Raw genomic sequence first — 17,178 nt, forward strand, 5'->3', positions numbered from 1 at the left:
ATAAAAACCAAAACCACAAATAGCGATTGCACTATTTACATACTGTTAAACACTGTAAGCATAAGGAGAGGTTAGAATGAAGTAGTAAAACGCCTTATCCTGCAGCTAGCAAATTCTAAAACAAAACCCCAAACAAGCTCCTCAATTGAGCAGGGAGCTAGCTGTAGTCTGATCTCCATTGTCACAGGAGCAGGAAACTCATGTTCCTTTTAGGAAGTGAGCAAGGCTCCATGAGGAGAGGAGTTCCATGAAAAAACAAAACTCAGATCTCAAACAAAAAAAATCTGAGAAAGCAGGGACCTCAAGAGAAAGTAGGATCCAATTCCCTGAAAGTCACACGATTGGTCAGAACTAAAGCTGTATAGTTGGTACTGAGCATGAACAATAGAAGAAGCACTGCAGATCAAAGGTTCTAAACTCCATTAAGAGGACCACTTCATGGTTGGCAAAATGTAAACTAATTTGAGTGCCCAGCTCAAGTTTCTGAATCAATTGAAGTTTATTGGACCAGAGCTTGAGGGCAAACCCTGGAAAAACACAAGTTGTAGAAACCCTCTGTGGCTTCTTATGTCTTTGAGGTTTTCAGGAGGCCTGGTATTCATACATGTTCTTAAAGCAGGGAAGACAGGTAGGAAGAGACAAGTAGGGGGATGATATTTGGTCTCATCTTGTCTTTATTCTGTACATAGAAAGAAAAAGCATCATCAGTGTGAAATCTAACAGACTTTAGTTTTAGGAGCGAAACGGATTGCACACCTAAAGTTACAATTGCTGGGACCTTGTTTTATGAGACAATATACATCTTAAGACGAAGATGAAAATGAAGAGGATAAAACCTGCTATGCACCGGAAACCTTTATGTTTGCACTTCATATATTGCTCACAATGACCCTTTAATCAGTTACTATTATCACTCTATCCCAAAACATCAATGAACTTGTCCCTTATCTCAGAGCCCATTAAAGGTGGAACCAGGACGCAGACTCACATATTTCTGAATCTAAAACTCATGCTTCCAGCAAAAGAAACAATCAACAGAGTGAATAGACAAGCTAAGAAATGAGAGAGAATATTTAGAAACTACGTATTTCACAAAGGTCTGATATCCAGCATCTATACGAAACTTAAATAAATTTACAAGAAAAAAAAACATTAAAATGTGGGCAAAGGACATGGAGAGATACTTTATAAAACAAGTTATACATGTGGCCAAGAGCACATTAAAAAGCTCAGTATCACTGATCATTAGAGAAATACAAATCAAAACCACAACAAGACACCATCTCACACCAATCAGAATGGCTAGTATCAAAAAATAAAAGAGCAGATGCTGGCAAAGCTGCAGAGAAAAGGGAATGCTTACACACTGTTGGTGGCAGTGTCAATTAGTTCAACCACTGTGGAAAGCAGTGTGACAATTCCTCAAAGGGCTAAAAACAGAACTACCATTTGACCCAGCAATCTCTTTATTGCTTATATACCCAGAGGAATATAAATCATTCTACCATAAAGAAACATGCACACAAATTTTCATTGCAGCACTATTTGCTATCGAAAAGACATGGAATAAACCTAAATGCCAATCAATGGAACCTGGATTTTTTTAATGTGGTACATATACGCCATGGAATACTATGCATCCATTAAAAAAAAATGAGATTTTGTCTATTGCAGGAACATAAATGAAGCTAGAGGATAACATCCTTAGCAAACTAATGCAGGAACTAGAAAATGAAATATTGCATGTATAAGTGGGCACTAAATAATGAGAACACATGGACACGATGGGAGCAACACACACCAGGGCCTACTTGAGGGTGGAGGGTGGGAGGAAAAACAACAGAACAAAAAAATAATTATTGAGTGTTAGGCTTAGTACCTAATTGATGATATAATCTGTACATCAAACCCCAGTGACATGGGTTTACCTACATAACAGACCTACACCTGTACCCTGAAACTAAAATAAGCATTTTTTAAAGCCACAATGAATTTCAAACATCAACAGTTTAATCTCTAATCCTTCTCCAATCAAGATTTTAAGATTTGTTATGAAAAGAAAACTTTTAATGAGCAGAATGAATTAGTTTCTTTTTTCTAAAAGAGTAATAAACTAAAACTTGTATTTCATTCTACACAATTGTACCTACCAGAATCCAAAGAAAGGAAAGTTGACTGCCTCTAACAGAAATAACCATACAGACATCAATGAAGAGACAGGGTCTGAAATGGGCCTTAGGACAAAAACAATTAAGGAGCTTGATTGTCTGAGTCTGACCGGCAGACCCTGACCCAGTGACGGAAAAACAAATATACTCAGACACAAATATCCAGTGAAAGAGCAGGCTGGGCTGCCAAGCCACTCACCAATACCAAGAAAGTTCAGGAAAAGAGTTAGCAGCAGTGACCCCAATCAGCCAGCTAAGTTTGCATTTATTTAGTACAGATTAAATGACAAACATCTTAAGTAAACACCGCTAGAGGGTAATTGACATTACCGACCTCCCGAGTAGAGAGCAATCATGCATCTGCAGATAATCAAAGGTTTTTTTAAGACCACCTGAGTAAACTCCTCTACAATCCTATGTAGCTACACCTTTGAAGAGAATTCACCTGCCTTCAGCCAAATATTTTACTGAAGCTATGCAAAACCCCAGGCCTTCCAAGAAGGTTTGTGACTATTTCCTATAACTATCTTTATAATTTTTCCTCTAAAATCTTTCCCACCACCCTGACTGAACTCCCACATCGCCCCCTTTTCTGTTTCTTGTATCAGGCTCTGTTGATTGAAGAGCGCAGATGTGTGCAGCAATAGGTTTGTCAGTTGAGATGGTCATTGCTCTTATTCTGGCTTTGCATCCTAGAATTAGCAAATCACATGAGACAAACATAATTAGCAACATTCTTTTCCAATCAAGGAGTGACCTGTAGTGTTACTTGACACCTCAGTTCACTGTATGCCATTACTGAGAAACCCCCTTGGGGGTAAGCTAATCCTTTCTAGCCAAACAGTGCCATCCTTTGAGGCTGGGAAGGAACTGTCTGCCCAGGTGACAGGGCGAAAGAAAGGCGGATCTAAGATATGAGCCCAATACAGTATAGCAGGGACAGGTTGCAGACAAAGCGAGAGCATAAAAACGATCAATACCCTACACAAGTTGCAATGTACAACAGAGAGCATAGCAAGGAACAAATTATCTGGAGTAAACGGTGTCTGTGTCCAGAGCAGGATTTATTCAGCCTCCTGAGTTGTCTTCTCCAGCATCCCCCAAGTAATGTCTGGGGCTTGTGTCCTCTGTGGAAGCCACATCTTCCTGGGCTGCGGGTTCTGTAGGGTCTCTCCTAGGCTGGCTCAAGCTTTTCATCCTTTGATGGGGATGTAGTCTGCAGGCTGATGCTGGTGTACTGGAAATTCTAGGGGTGGTGCCTGTGCTAAGAGATCCTTTATAATCTTTGTTAAAGAGCAGGTTACTGCTTGAAGAAAAACCTGTTGTGCTTTATTTTAATGTCCAGTTTACAGAAAAACTGGAGGATACTTCTTTAGCCAATATGTTTACACACAGAATTTCTTTTACAATTAATGTTTTAAAACTCATTTACACCTTCAAAACAAAAATTATACATTTCTTGCATAAATTCCTTTTTATAATATTTTTCACGGCTTTCACAATCTTTGACATGCCTTAACTTTCTGACTTTGTTTTATAACCTTCCTTACTAAAGGTGCATTCTTATAACTTTCTTAATATTTCTTTCTCTTCTTCCTACTTTATCACTCTATGTCTTACTTTATGTGTCTCTTTCTCATCTGTCTCTTCTAGTCTTTCTCTTAATCATTCTTTCCCTTTTAGAGGCAAAACTGCTTCGAATTGTTTTTTACTTAAAGGAATCCTGATGATACAAGGATCATAACCTAACAACTGATTGCATCGTCTGTGGCCCAAACACATGACTTTACTTATTAACTGGATATAGGGAGATAGTGTTTTAGTCCTGGTATGAGAGTAAAAAATCATTTCTAGAAAGCACAGTCCCAGGGTCATTGGTCCTGTTAACCTTGTAGGGGAGTGTTTGGTGGGAAAAACAGAAAACTGAACTGAATAGAGCAGAGCCATGCCATCTAGTTGCCTGTGAGAGATGGCTTGTTCTATTTCCTCAATCTCCCTTTTTGCTGCAGGGATTAAATATCTGGGAGAATCTAAGGTTGTATTGCCCTTTAAGATAGAAAACAGGTTTTGCAACTGATAAGTCGTTATGCCCAAGACAGGGCAAAGTCAGTTTATATCGCCCAGAAATTTCTGATAATCATTTGAGGTATGTAAGTTGCTAGTATTTAATTAAACCTTTTGAGGTCTTACTGACGGGGAAGTTAGTATGTACCCCAGATATTTCAAAGGAGAGGACATTTGTACTTCTTCAGGTGCTATGATTAAACCTCTTAACTGTTTTTTGTTTGTTTTTGTTTTTGAGACGGAGTCTTGCTCTTTCACCAGGCTGGAGTGCAGTGGTATGATCTTGGCTCACTGCAAACTCCACCTCTTGGGTTCAAGTGATTCCCCTGCCTCAGCACCCCGAGTAGCTGAAACTAGAGGTGCATGCCACCATGCCCGGCTAATTTTTGTATTTTAGTAGAGGCAGGATTTCACCATGTTGGCCAGGATGGTCTCCATCTCCTGAACTCATGACCTGCCTCAGCCTTCTAAAGTGCTGGGATTTCAGGAGTGAGCCACCGTGCCTGGCCAACTGTGTATTCTTTATGACAGAGGCATATAAACTTAAAAGTGCTGGCTGTCTTGGGCTGCCAGTAATATATCACCCATAAAATAAATAATCTTGCAATTAGAAAATTATTTTCTACTGGAGAGGAAAGCCTGATCTATGTGTTACTGACACATGGTAGGAATATTCAGCATTCCCTGAGGAAGCACTTTCCAATGAAATCAGCAAGCTGACCTTTCATTATTAATAGCTGGTAATATAAACACAAATTTTTCTCTGTTCTGTTCTATGAGAGGAATAGTATAAAAACTGTCTTTTAAGTCAATCACAATTATAGGCCAATCTTGAGGAATCGCCACGGGGGAAGGGGTCCCATAGGCTGTAGATTAACATTAATAGCACTGAAGTCATGCAAAAGTTTCCATTTGCCAGACTTTTGGGAATGACGAAATGGGTGAATTCCAAGGGTTGTTAGATGGTTCTATATGACCGGCTTTTAATAGTTCCCCAACTAATTCATGGGTTCTTTGTAATTTCTCTCCCTTCAGAGGTCACTGTTCTACCCAAATAAGATTTTGAGAGAGCCACATCGGGGTAGTGGAGGAAAAACAGTGGCAATGACTATAATTAAAATATAACTTAAATTTTAACAGAGAATTATAATTTGGGATGTTCCTTGTATACAAGGAACACATGAGATTTTACCATGGGCCGCCCGGGAGCAGCAGGGCAGTGAGGCAGGTCCTGGGCAGGGGTCCCACTGCGCTTGCATAGGCGGCATTTTTTGTCTGCACCCCTCCCTCCTCCCACCGCTGGGCAGAGGCTGCCTGCCTGGATGGACCTTGTCAGCTTGGGCACTGCTGGCTATTCTCCCACTGAGCCTTTTCTTATGCCCGCCTAGTTAGTTGCGCAGCTTTGGCTTCTAATGCCTTTTCTTATTTCTTTATAAACATACACCTGGTTACCTTTTTTATTTTGCATCACTGGGCAGGCTAAAAGCTCCCCTTCTAATGCCGCTTGCTTAAGACAGGGTCCCATAGCTGTAGTGTATGCCTTGTCTTTTTTCTTATTTATTGAAGGAGGGGGCTCAGGCAAAACCTCCCTTTCCTCTTTGTTATTTTGGCCAGGTAATAGTGGGCCTGAGGGACTCAGGGGTGGTAAAGTAGGTGATGGTTCTTTCTCCTTCCCCTTTTTAGGCTCTTCTGTGTATAATGGGACCAGAGTCACCCTCACTAAAGCCCATAGCATTGAAGATTATACTGGGACCCCTTGCTCTTGCGCATGAGGTGAGGGGATCGAGACCATCCTGGCTAACATGGTGAAACCTCGTCTCTACTGAAAATACAAAAAAATTAGCTAGGTGTGGTGGCAGGTGCCGGTAGTCCCAGCAACTCAGGGAGCTGAGGGAAGAGAATGGCATGAACCCGGGAGATGGAGCTTGCAGTGAGCCGAGATCACGCCACTGCACTCCAGCCTGGGTGACAGAGCAAGATTCTGTCTCAAAAAAAAAAAAAAAGAAGGAAGGAAAGAAAACAACAACAACAACAACAAAAAGATTTCTTCCCACTTGATCCCAAAGCTCTAAGTCTAGCTTACCTTCTTTCAGGAACCATGGGTTAAGTGATACAATTTGCATTAGGCCCCTTAATTGAGCCTGCAAAACCGAGGCTCCAGTGGCTTTAAGCAGCTGTTTGAATACTTTTAGATACTGTTTCTGTTGTGCTGATAACTGTTGTCCCGAGATAAAACCCTACCCTGAACAATTCCCTCGAACTTGGAGATCCCAAGCGGGCACCAATGACCTACTGACTTACTGACTTATCGACTTACTGGCTTACCAACCACACAGTCTTCACCTTCATTTTTGAGGGTTCTGTCATGATTATTTGCAGCTATACCTCAGACCTGGGCACCAACTTGCCAGGTCCTCACACTGGGCACCAACTGTCTGGGTCCGACCGGCAGACCCTGACCCAGCAATGGATGAACAAATATACTCAAGACACAAATATCCAGTGAAAGAGCAGGCTCGGTGGCCGAATCACTCGCCAACACCAAGAAGGGTCCAGTAAAGAGTTAACAGCAGCAGCCTTGATCAGCCAGTGAAGTTTGCATTTATTTAGTACAGATTAAGTGACAAAGATCTTGAGTAAACACCATTAGAAGGTAATTGACATTGCAGACTTCCTGGAGAGTAGTTCCCCCAGCAGAAGATTAAATGTTGGTTTTAGGACGGCCTGAGTAAACAAGCTATTTAGATAAACACCTCTACATTCCTGTATATCTATGCCCTAAGCTTTTAAGATAATTCAGCTACCTTCAGCCAAACATTTTACTGAAGCCATGCAAACCCCCAGACTTCCAAGAAGGTTTGTGATTATTTCCTATAACTATCTTTACAATTTTTCTTCTAAAATATTTCCCACCACCTTGACTGAAGTGCCACAGCTGAGAAGACAGGGAAGGGCATTATATAAGCAAGAAAAAATTAGAACAAATTTGGCCATAAGAAAGTAAAATGGCCCTGGAGCAAGATGGCCAAATAGGAACAGCTCCAGCCTCCAGCTCCCAGCGCAAGCGACACAGAAGACAGGTGATTTCTGCATTTTCAACTGAGGTACTGGATTCATCTCACTGGGGAGTTTTGGACAATCGGTGCTGGTCAGCTGGTGCAGCCCGACCAGTGAGGGCTGAAGAAGTTCGAGGCATCACCTCACCTGGGAAGTGCTACAGAGAAGGGAATCCCTTTAGAAACTGAGACACACAACACCTGAAAAATCGGGTAACTCCCACCCTACTACTGCATTTTACCAAGGGTCTTAGCAAACGGCACACCAGGAGATTATATCCCACCTGGTGGGAGGGTCCCACGCCCATGGAGCCTCCCTTATTGCTAGCACAGAAGTCTGAGATCTAACTGCAAGTCAGCAGCGAGGCTGGGGGAGGAGCACCTGCCATTGCTGAAACTTAAGTAGGTAAAAAAGCCTCTGGGAAGTTTGAACTGGGTGGAGTCCACCGCAGCTCAAGGAGACCTGCCTGTCTCTGTAGACTCCACCTCTGCGGACAAGGCATAGCTAAAAAAAAAAAAAAAAAAAAAAGGCAGCAGAAACATCTGCAGATGCAAATGACCCTGTCTGACAGCTTTGAAGAGAGCAGTGGCTCTCCCAGCACAGAGGTTGAGATCTGAGAACGGACAAACTCCCTGCCCTGACCCCAGAGTAGCCTCACTGGGGGACATCCCCCACTAGGTGCAGACCAACACCTCACACCTCACATGGCGGGATACAGCCCTGAGACAAAGCTTCCAGGGCAAGAATCAGACAGCAGCACTCGCTGTTCAGCAATATTCTATCTTCTGCAGCCTCCGCTGCTGATATCCAGGCAAACAGGGTCTGAAGTGGACCTCAAGCAAACTCCAGCAGATCTGCAGCTGAGGGTCCTGACTGTTAGAAGGAAAACTAACAAACAGAAAGGACACCCACACCAAAACCCCATCAGTACCTCACCATCATCAAAGACCAAAGGCAGATAAAACCACAAAGATGGGGAAAAAGCAGTGCAGAAAAGCTGGAAATTCAAAAAATCAGAGTGCATCTCCCCCTCCAAAGGAATGCATCTCATTGCCAGCAATGGACAAAAGCTGGACGGAGAATGACTTTGACCAGTTGAGAGAAGAAGGCTTCAGTCGATCAAACTTCTCAGAGCTAAAGAAGGAACTACATAACCAGCGCAGAGAAACTTAAAACCTTGAAAAAAGAATGTATGAATGGATAACTAGAATAATCAATGCAGAGAAGACCTTAAAAGAACTGATAGAGATGAAAACCATAACACAAGAAATACATGACAAATGCACAAGCTTCAGTAACCAACTAGATCAACTGGAAGAAAGAATATCAGCGATTGGAGATCAAAGGATTGAAATGAAGCGAGAAGAGAAGAGTGGAGAAAAAAGAGTAAAAGGAAATGAACAAAGCCTACAAGAAGTATGGGATTATGTGAAAAGACCAAATCTACATCTGATTGGTGTGCCTGAAAGTGACGGGGAAAATGGAACCCAGGTGGAAAACACTTTGCAAGATATCATCCAGGAGAACTTCCCCAACCTAGTAAGGCAGGCCAACATTCAACTTCAGGAAATACAGAGAACGCCACAAAGATACTCCTTGAGAAGAGCAACTCCAAGACACATAATTGTCTGATTCCCCAAAGTTGAAATGAAGGAAAAAATGTTAAGGGAAGCCAGAGAGAAAGGTCGGGTTATACACAAAGGGAAGCCCATCAGACTAACAGTGGATCTCTCAGCAGAAACTCTCTAAGTCAGAAGAGAGTGGGGCCAATATTCAACATTCCAAAAGAAAGGAATTTTCATTCCAGAATTTCATCTCCAGCCAAACTAAGTTTCATAAGTGAAGCAGAAATAAAATCCTTTACAGACAAGCAAATGCTTAGAGATTTTGTCACCACCAGGCCTGCCTTACAAGAGATCCTGAAGGAAGCACTAAACACAGAAAGGAACAGCTGGTACCAGCCATTGCAAAAACATGCCAAAATGTAAAGACCATCGATGCTAGGAAGAAACTGCGTCAACTAAGGAGCAAAATAATCAGCTAATATCACAATAACAGGATCAAGTTCACACATAACATTATTAACCTTAAATGTAAATGGACTAAATGCTCCAATTAGAAGACACAGACTGGCAAATTGGATAAAGAGTCAAGACCCATCAGTTTGCTGTATTCAGGAGACTCATATCACATGCAGAGACACAAATAGTCTCAAAATAAAGGAATGGAGGAAGATCTACTGAGCAAATGGAGAATAAAAAAAGCATGATTGTAATCCTAGTCTCTGATAATTGTAATCCTAGTCTTTAAAACAGACTTTAAACCATCAAAGATCAAAAGAGACAAAGAAGGCCATTACATAATGGTAAAGGGATCAATTCAACAGGAAGAGCAAACTATCCTAAATATATATGCGCCCAATACGGGAGCACCCAGATTCATAAAGCAAGTCCTTAGAGACTTAAAAAGAGACTTAGACTCCCATACAATAATAATGGGAGACTTCAACACCCCACCATCAACATTAGACAGACCAATGAGACAGAAAGTTAACAAAGATATCCAGGAATTGAACTCAACTCTGCACCAAGTGGACCTAATAGAAATCTACAGAACTCTCCACCCCAAATCAACAGAATATACATTCTACTCAGCACCACATCACACTCATTCAAAAATTGACCACATAGTTGGAAGTAAAGCACTCCTCAGCAAATGTACAAGAACAGAAATTATAATAAAGTCTCTCTCAGACCACAGTGCAATCAAACTAGAACTCAGGACTAAGAAAATCAATCAAAACCGCTCACCTACATGGAAACTGAACAACCTGCTCCTGAATGACTACTGGGTACATAACGAAATGAAGGCAGAAATAAAGATTTTCTTTGAAACCAATGAGAACAAAGACACAACATAACAGAATCTCAGGGACACATTTAAAGCAGTGTGTAGAGGGAAATTTATAGCACTAAATGCCCACAAGAGAAAGATTTAAAATTGACACCCTAACATCACAATTAAAAGAACTAGAGAAGCAAGAGCAAACACATTCAAAAGCTAGCAGAAGGCAAGAAATAACTAAGATCAGAGAAGAACTGAAGGAGATAGAGACACAAAAATCCCTCCAAAAAATCCATAAATCCAGGAGCTAGTTATTTGAAAAGATCAACAAAATTGATAGACTGCTAGCAAGACTAATAAAGAAGAAAAGAAGGAAGAATCAAAGAGACCCAATAAAAAATGATAAAGGGGATATCACCACCGACCACACAGAAATACAAACTACCATCAGAGAATACTATGAACACCTCTACGCAAAGAAACTAGAAAACCTAGAAGAAATGGATAATTTCCTGGACACTTACACTCTCCTAAGACTAAACCAGGAAGAAGTTGAAGCCCTGAGTAGACCAACAGCAGGCTCTGAAATTGAGGAAACAATTAATAGCCTATCAACCAAAAAAAGTCCAGGAACAGACGGATTCACAGCTGAATTCCACTGGAGGTACAAGGAGGAGCTGGTACCATTCCTTCTGAAACTATTCCAATCAATAGAAAAAGAGAGAATCCTCCCTAACTCATTTTATGAGGCCAACATCATCCTGATACCAAAGCCTGGCAGAGACATAACAAAAAAAAAAAAAGAATATTAGACTAATATCCCTTAATAACATCAATGCAAAAATCCTCAATAAAATACTGGCAAACCGAATCCAGCAGCACATCAAAAACCTTATCCACTATGATCAAGTGGGCTTCATCCCTGGGATGCAAGGCTGGTTCAACATACACAAATCAATAAACGTAATCCAACATATAAACAGAACCAAAGACAAAAACCACATGATTATCTTAATAGATGCAGAAAAAGCCTTTGACAAAATTCAACAGCCTTTCATGCTAAGAACTCCCAATAAATTCGGTTTTGATGGAATGAATCTCAAAATAATAAGAGCTATTTATGACAAACCCACAGCCAATATCATACTGAATGGGCAAATACTGGAAGCATTCCCTTTGAAAACTGGCACAAGACAGGGATACCCTCTCTCACCACTCCTCTTCAACATAGTGTTGGAAGTTCTGGCTAGGGCAATCAGGTGAGAGAAAGAAATAAAGTGTATTCAGTTAGGAAAAGAAGAAGTCAAATTGTCCCTGTTTGCAGATGACATGATTGTATATTTAGAAAATCCCATCATCTCAGCCCAAAATCTCCTTAAGCTGATAAGCAACTTTGGCATTCTCAGGATACAAAATCAATGTGCAAAAATCACAAGCATTCTTATACACCAGTAACAGACAAACAGAGAGCCAAATCATGAATGAACTTCCATTCACAATTGCTTCAAAGAGAATAAAATACCTAGGAATCGAAATTACAAGGGATGTAAAGGACCTCTTCAAGGAGAACTACAAACCACTACTCAGTGAAATCAAAGAGGGTACAAACAAATGGAAGAACATACCATGCTGATGGAAAGGAAGAATCAATATCGTGAAAATGGCCATATTGTCCAAGGTAATTTATAGATTCAATGCCATCCCCATCAAGCTACCAATGACTTTCTTCACAGAATTGGAAAAAACTGCTTTAAAGTTCATATGGAACCAAAAAGGAGCCCTCATTGCCAAGACAATCCTAAATCAAAAAACAAAGCTGAAGGCATCACGCTACCTGACTTCAAACTGTACTACAAGGCTACAGTAACCAAAACAGCATGGTAATGGTACCAAAACAGAGATGTAGACCAATGGAACAGAACACAGCCCTCAGAAATAATGCCACACATCTACATCCATCTGATCTTCAACAAACCTGACAAAAACAAGAAGGGGGAAAGGATTCCTATTTAATAAATGGTGCCGGGAAAATTGGCTAGCCATAAGTAGAAAGCTGAAACTGGATCCTTTTCTTACTCCTTATATGAAAATAAATTCAAGATGGATTACAGATGTAAATGTTAGACCTAAAACCATAAAAACCCTAGAAGAAAACCTAGGTAATACCATTCAGGACATAGACATGGGCAAGGACTTCATGTCTAAAACACCAAAAGCAATGGCAACAAAAGCCAAAATTGACAAATGGGATTTAATTAAACTAAAGAGCTTCTGCACAGCAAAAGAAACTACCATCAGAGTGAACAGGAAACCTACAGAATGGGAGAAAATTTTTGCAATCTACTCATCCGACAAAGGGCTAATACGCAGAACCTACAAAGAACTCAAAAATTTACGAGAAGAAAGCAAATAACCCCATCAAAAAGTGGGCAAAGGATATGAACAGACACTTCTCAAAAGAAGACATGCATACAGCCAACAGGCACATGAAAAAATGCTCTCACACCAGTTAGAATGACGATCATTAAAAAGTCAGGAAACAACAGGTGCTGGAGAGGATGGGGAGAAATACGAACCCTTTTAAACTGTTGGTGGCATTGTAAACTGGTTCAACCATTGTGGAAAGCACTATGGCGATTCCTCAAGGATCTAGAACTAGAAATACCATATGACCCAGCCATCCCATTACTGGGTATATGCCCAAAGGATTATAAATCATGCTGCTATAAAGAGACATTCACACGTATGTTTATTGCGGCACTATTCACAATAGCAAAGACTCGGAATCTACCCAAATGTCCATCAGTGACAGACTGGACTAAGAAAATGTGGAACATATACACCATGGAATACTATGCAGCCATAAAAAAGGATGAATTCATGTCCTTTGTAGGGACATGGATGCAGCTGGAAACCATCATTGTCAGCAAACTATTGCAAGAACAGAAAACCAAACACCACATATTCTCACTCATAGGCGGGAATTGAACAATGAGATCACTTGGACTCTGGAAGGGGAACATCACACACCGGGGTCTATTATGGGAGGGGAGAAGGGATGGCATTGGGAGTTATAACTGATGTAAATGACAAGTTCATGGGTGCTGACAAGTTAATGGGTGCAGCCCACCAACACGCACATGTATACATATGTAACACACCTGCACGTTGTGTACATGTACCCTAGAATTTAAAGTATAATTTTAAAAAAAAAAAGAAGGAGAAAGAAAGAAAAAAAAGAAAGAAAGTAAAATGTTGGTCAGGTCTTTCAACACAGATCAAAAAAAAAGGAGATTAGGGCCATGCTATGAGGACACTGAATGGCACACCACATAATGGGAACATCATCCTACAGATAAGAGGAGTCACTAGAAAGCTTTGAGAAGGTCACAAACATGACAAACAGCATTTCCAGGAAGATTACTCTGACCAGTATTAGGCAAGATAAGTTGGGAAATGATCTTCAACTTTGGAAACTTAATGGAAATATCTAAATGGTCTATGTTTCTTTTCTTTTCTTTTCATGTTTAATTTTGAAATCATTTCAGACTTTCAAAAATGTTCCAAAATTAGGTGAAGTCCTCATATGCTTTTCATTCAACTTCCCCAAATATTAACATTAAAGATATGCACCTAATAATCAAAATCAATAAATGATTATTAACACTATAAAATGAATGCCTGTACAGACCTTATCCAAATTCCCACTATCTTCTGACTAATGTCCTTTTTCTGAACCAGGAGCCAATCTAGTATCACGTATTGCTCTTCATTGTACTGTTCTCTCAGTCTCCTTTAATCTGGGAAAGTTAGGATTTACCTTTAAGAGTTTCACATTTTTGAAGAGTATTGGTTACTTATTTTGTAGAATGACCCTCAGATTGGACTTTTCTAATATTTTCTCATGATTAACCTCAGATTATACACTTTGTACAAGAATACCACAAGGATGGTGCTGCACATTCTCCATCCATTATATTAGAATGGCCTAAGATGTTGTTATCTCTGATTACTGGGGATGTTAACATTGATCACTGGGCTAAAGTTCCTCCACTGCAAAATAACCCTTTTCCTTGAAAGCATTTTTAAACAAAAAATCCCTGCGCCATACCATACATCAGTCAAATCAGATATGCTTGAGGGATGGTACAGGCATTGGTAGGCTTTAAATGCCCTACAAGTAACTCTAATCAGTATCCAGAATTGCAAAACTATGGCTTAGTGAAGATTAGAATCCTGAAAATCAGCTAGGAGACCATTCCTAAGGCTTCCCTTTAAAATAAAATAAAATAAAATAAATCTAATTATAAACAAAAGCAAATACATCTGGATTTTGGCATGGACATATGGTAGAGAAATAGAGGTAAAATAGAAATCACCTGATGGGGAAAGAGATGAGTGAGTAGACTGCAGTCCAATTAAACAAACAAACAAACAAACAAAAAGGCAGAATCAGGTGTGATGACACTTGCTTGTAATTCCAGAATTTAGGGATTGAAAGTGGACAGTTCACTTGAGCCCAAAAGTTTCAGACCAGCCTGGGATTTCACCAGCCTGAGTGAAACCCCATCACTACAGAAAGAAACACAAAAAAATTAGCTAGGCATGGTAACACGTGCCTGAGATTCCAGCTACTCAGGAGGCTGAGGCAGGAGGATCGCTTGAGCTCACAAGGTTGAGCCTGCAGTCAATTATGATCTTGCCACTGCACTTCAGCCTGGGTATGAGAGTGAGACACTCTCTTTTTAACTTTAAAAAAAAAAAAAACAGTAAAAATAATGTTCTAACATCAGATCTAGTAAAAAACTGCATATCATTCTTTGATGTTTAGATGCTATAATTAAAATACAATATGGAGGTGTTTCCATAGGAATAGCTGAAAGATTCTATACTTTTTATGCAGCTGCATCATATTCTATTGTGTAGATATAAGGTAACCTCTTTAAATAGCATTGTGCTGGTGAAAGTCTAGGTTATTCCCCATATTTTGCGTTAAACAAACAATACAGTGAATAACCCTGATTCCGTGTCATTTTTTATGACTGGGACTGTAATACATTTTTCACAGTAAAGTTTGGGAGGCAAAAATATATACTTTTTAAATTTTCACATGCATTAAGAAATTTTACTCTACAAGGTTTGTACATATTTTTATGTTCCAAAAAAAGTAGGGGAGGGTAATATCACCTCAGTTGCTCTCACACAAAGGTACTGAGTGACAGGACTTTTAGGGACACAGGCATAGGGCCATATCCCTGGTGCCCACACAGGGCAGGGGCATCTGGATCCTGGGAAGTTCCTGGAAAGATGAGGGTACCCTCTAGAGGACACACTGCTAAGGATCAGAAAGGGGCCAAAGAAATCAAGAGATTACAGCAGGTCTTAACTAAGGGCAAGTTCAAGAGGAGGGCATTAAGGTTCCAGGAGCAAGCTGAGGTGATAAAGTGGTAGAGACTGATTAAAGGAGAAAGTAAAAACTTCCAGGGAAGCTAGGGGAGGCATATCAGGGCTCTCCACTCCTCCTCAGCATTGAACTTTGTAGTAGTCATGCTGGTGGGGCTCTGTGAGCTCTAGAATGTTCAGCACTCTCTGGGGACTCTACCCATTCAAGGCCAGCAGGACTCCCTCCCCCAGCTCTGACAATCAGAAATGTCTCCAGACTTTGTCAAATGCTTTTCCCAATGAAAAAATTGCCCCTGGTAGAAGCATTAATCTTCACTAATCTATAAAAGCAAATCACCACTAAAATCCATCACCTCTTGGTAGAAGAATTACAAGTGTGAGAGGGGTAAAATGGAGGTCTTCAATATCTATTGAAATGACTTTTACTTAATCAGCAATTTGATGTCCCAGAAGGCATGTTTAGAGGTGATGCCACATGGCTGCCTGTACCTCACAGCAGAAAGGGTATGGGTTTTCCAAGGGTCTGTAACCGTGAACCGGAAATGTCTGTAACTGTGAAAGTGAATGACACCCACTGGGTTACATTAAAAAGTGGGATGTAGGGAATTCTGTAGATATTGGGAGGAAAAAATACACAACATAAACACAAACCCCATTCTGATTCTCTCACTATCTTAGGGCTATCTTGGCTATCTATGAATGGTAGCATAGGGATTTGTGTATATTTTCAAAATTGTATGCTGTTGGATCATTTTTAAAATAGGAATAAATCCCAAACTGGACCAAGTAACTGGACACTGCTGGAGTCTCACTTTTGGCCAGGAGAGCTGACAACATCCTGCTCCCCCTGGCCTGGACACTGTCCGGCTCAGGGACTTAAATGCTCTCTTATTATGGAGAAAGAAGATGTTTTGAACATTCTCACCATTCACACATTCACCTCTCACACCTGTCGACCTCTCAAACCTCTTGCCCACTCTTGGATTTCATTCTAAATTTACTGAGCTCTATTCATGTCCCTTGTGCATTCCAACATGTGGTGGGTCCAAGTGGTGGCTTCTGGCCATGATTGTGTAAAAAAAAAAAAAAGGCTTTAAAAATTACTCTCCCTGACACCTCCTTAAACTGACCTCCACCTGCAGCCCCATGATCATACCAGCAGCATTTGGACACTTTTTCTGGTAATCAGATGCTTTCAATCTCTCATTAGGAAATGTGACTCTCTCCACCCTGCATAAACATTTCCCAGTAGAAGTGAACACAGAGATACTGCCTGCGTGTTCCCAAAGAAAACGATTTCTCTAAGAACATGTGAAAGCCGCAATTATAGAAAAGACCACCTAAAACATACTTTACATAGATGATTCTCACCACTCCTTTAAGAGATACATTGTAAAACATGACATTAATAATAATGCGAGAAGAATAAAGCAAGCATGCTATTTTCTTAAATTAATTTTAATAAGGTGGTTCCTCCCATGTGCCCAGGCTGAGTCTCTGAACAAAATTCTCCATCTTCAGTGGCAATGCCTGAGAGGATGACATGGACTTAGGCCTCATATGCAGCCATTCCCGTCTACCCTGACCGTGATGCAGGACAGTATCAGTTCAGGGCCCAGATCTCCTGCTGAAGAGCTGAGAG

At 40.5% G+C, this 17,178-nt stretch overlaps 1 long non-coding RNA gene across 3 annotated transcripts in view; it reads right to left on the reverse strand.

Annotated features, from left to right (window-relative positions):
• The window catches only part of LOC140711854 (uncharacterized), a 591,910-nt gene that overhangs the window by 266,622 nt on the left and 308,110 nt on the right, over positions 1-17,178 (reverse strand). The gene's annotated exons all lie outside the window — the stretch shown is intronic.

Source organism: Chlorocebus sabaeus, chromosome 6 (genome assembly GCF_047675955.1).
Source record: "Chlorocebus sabaeus isolate Y175 chromosome 6, mChlSab1.0.hap1, whole genome shotgun sequence".
Classification (NCBI taxonomy): Eukaryota; Metazoa; Chordata; class Mammalia; order Primates; family Cercopithecidae; genus Chlorocebus; species Chlorocebus sabaeus.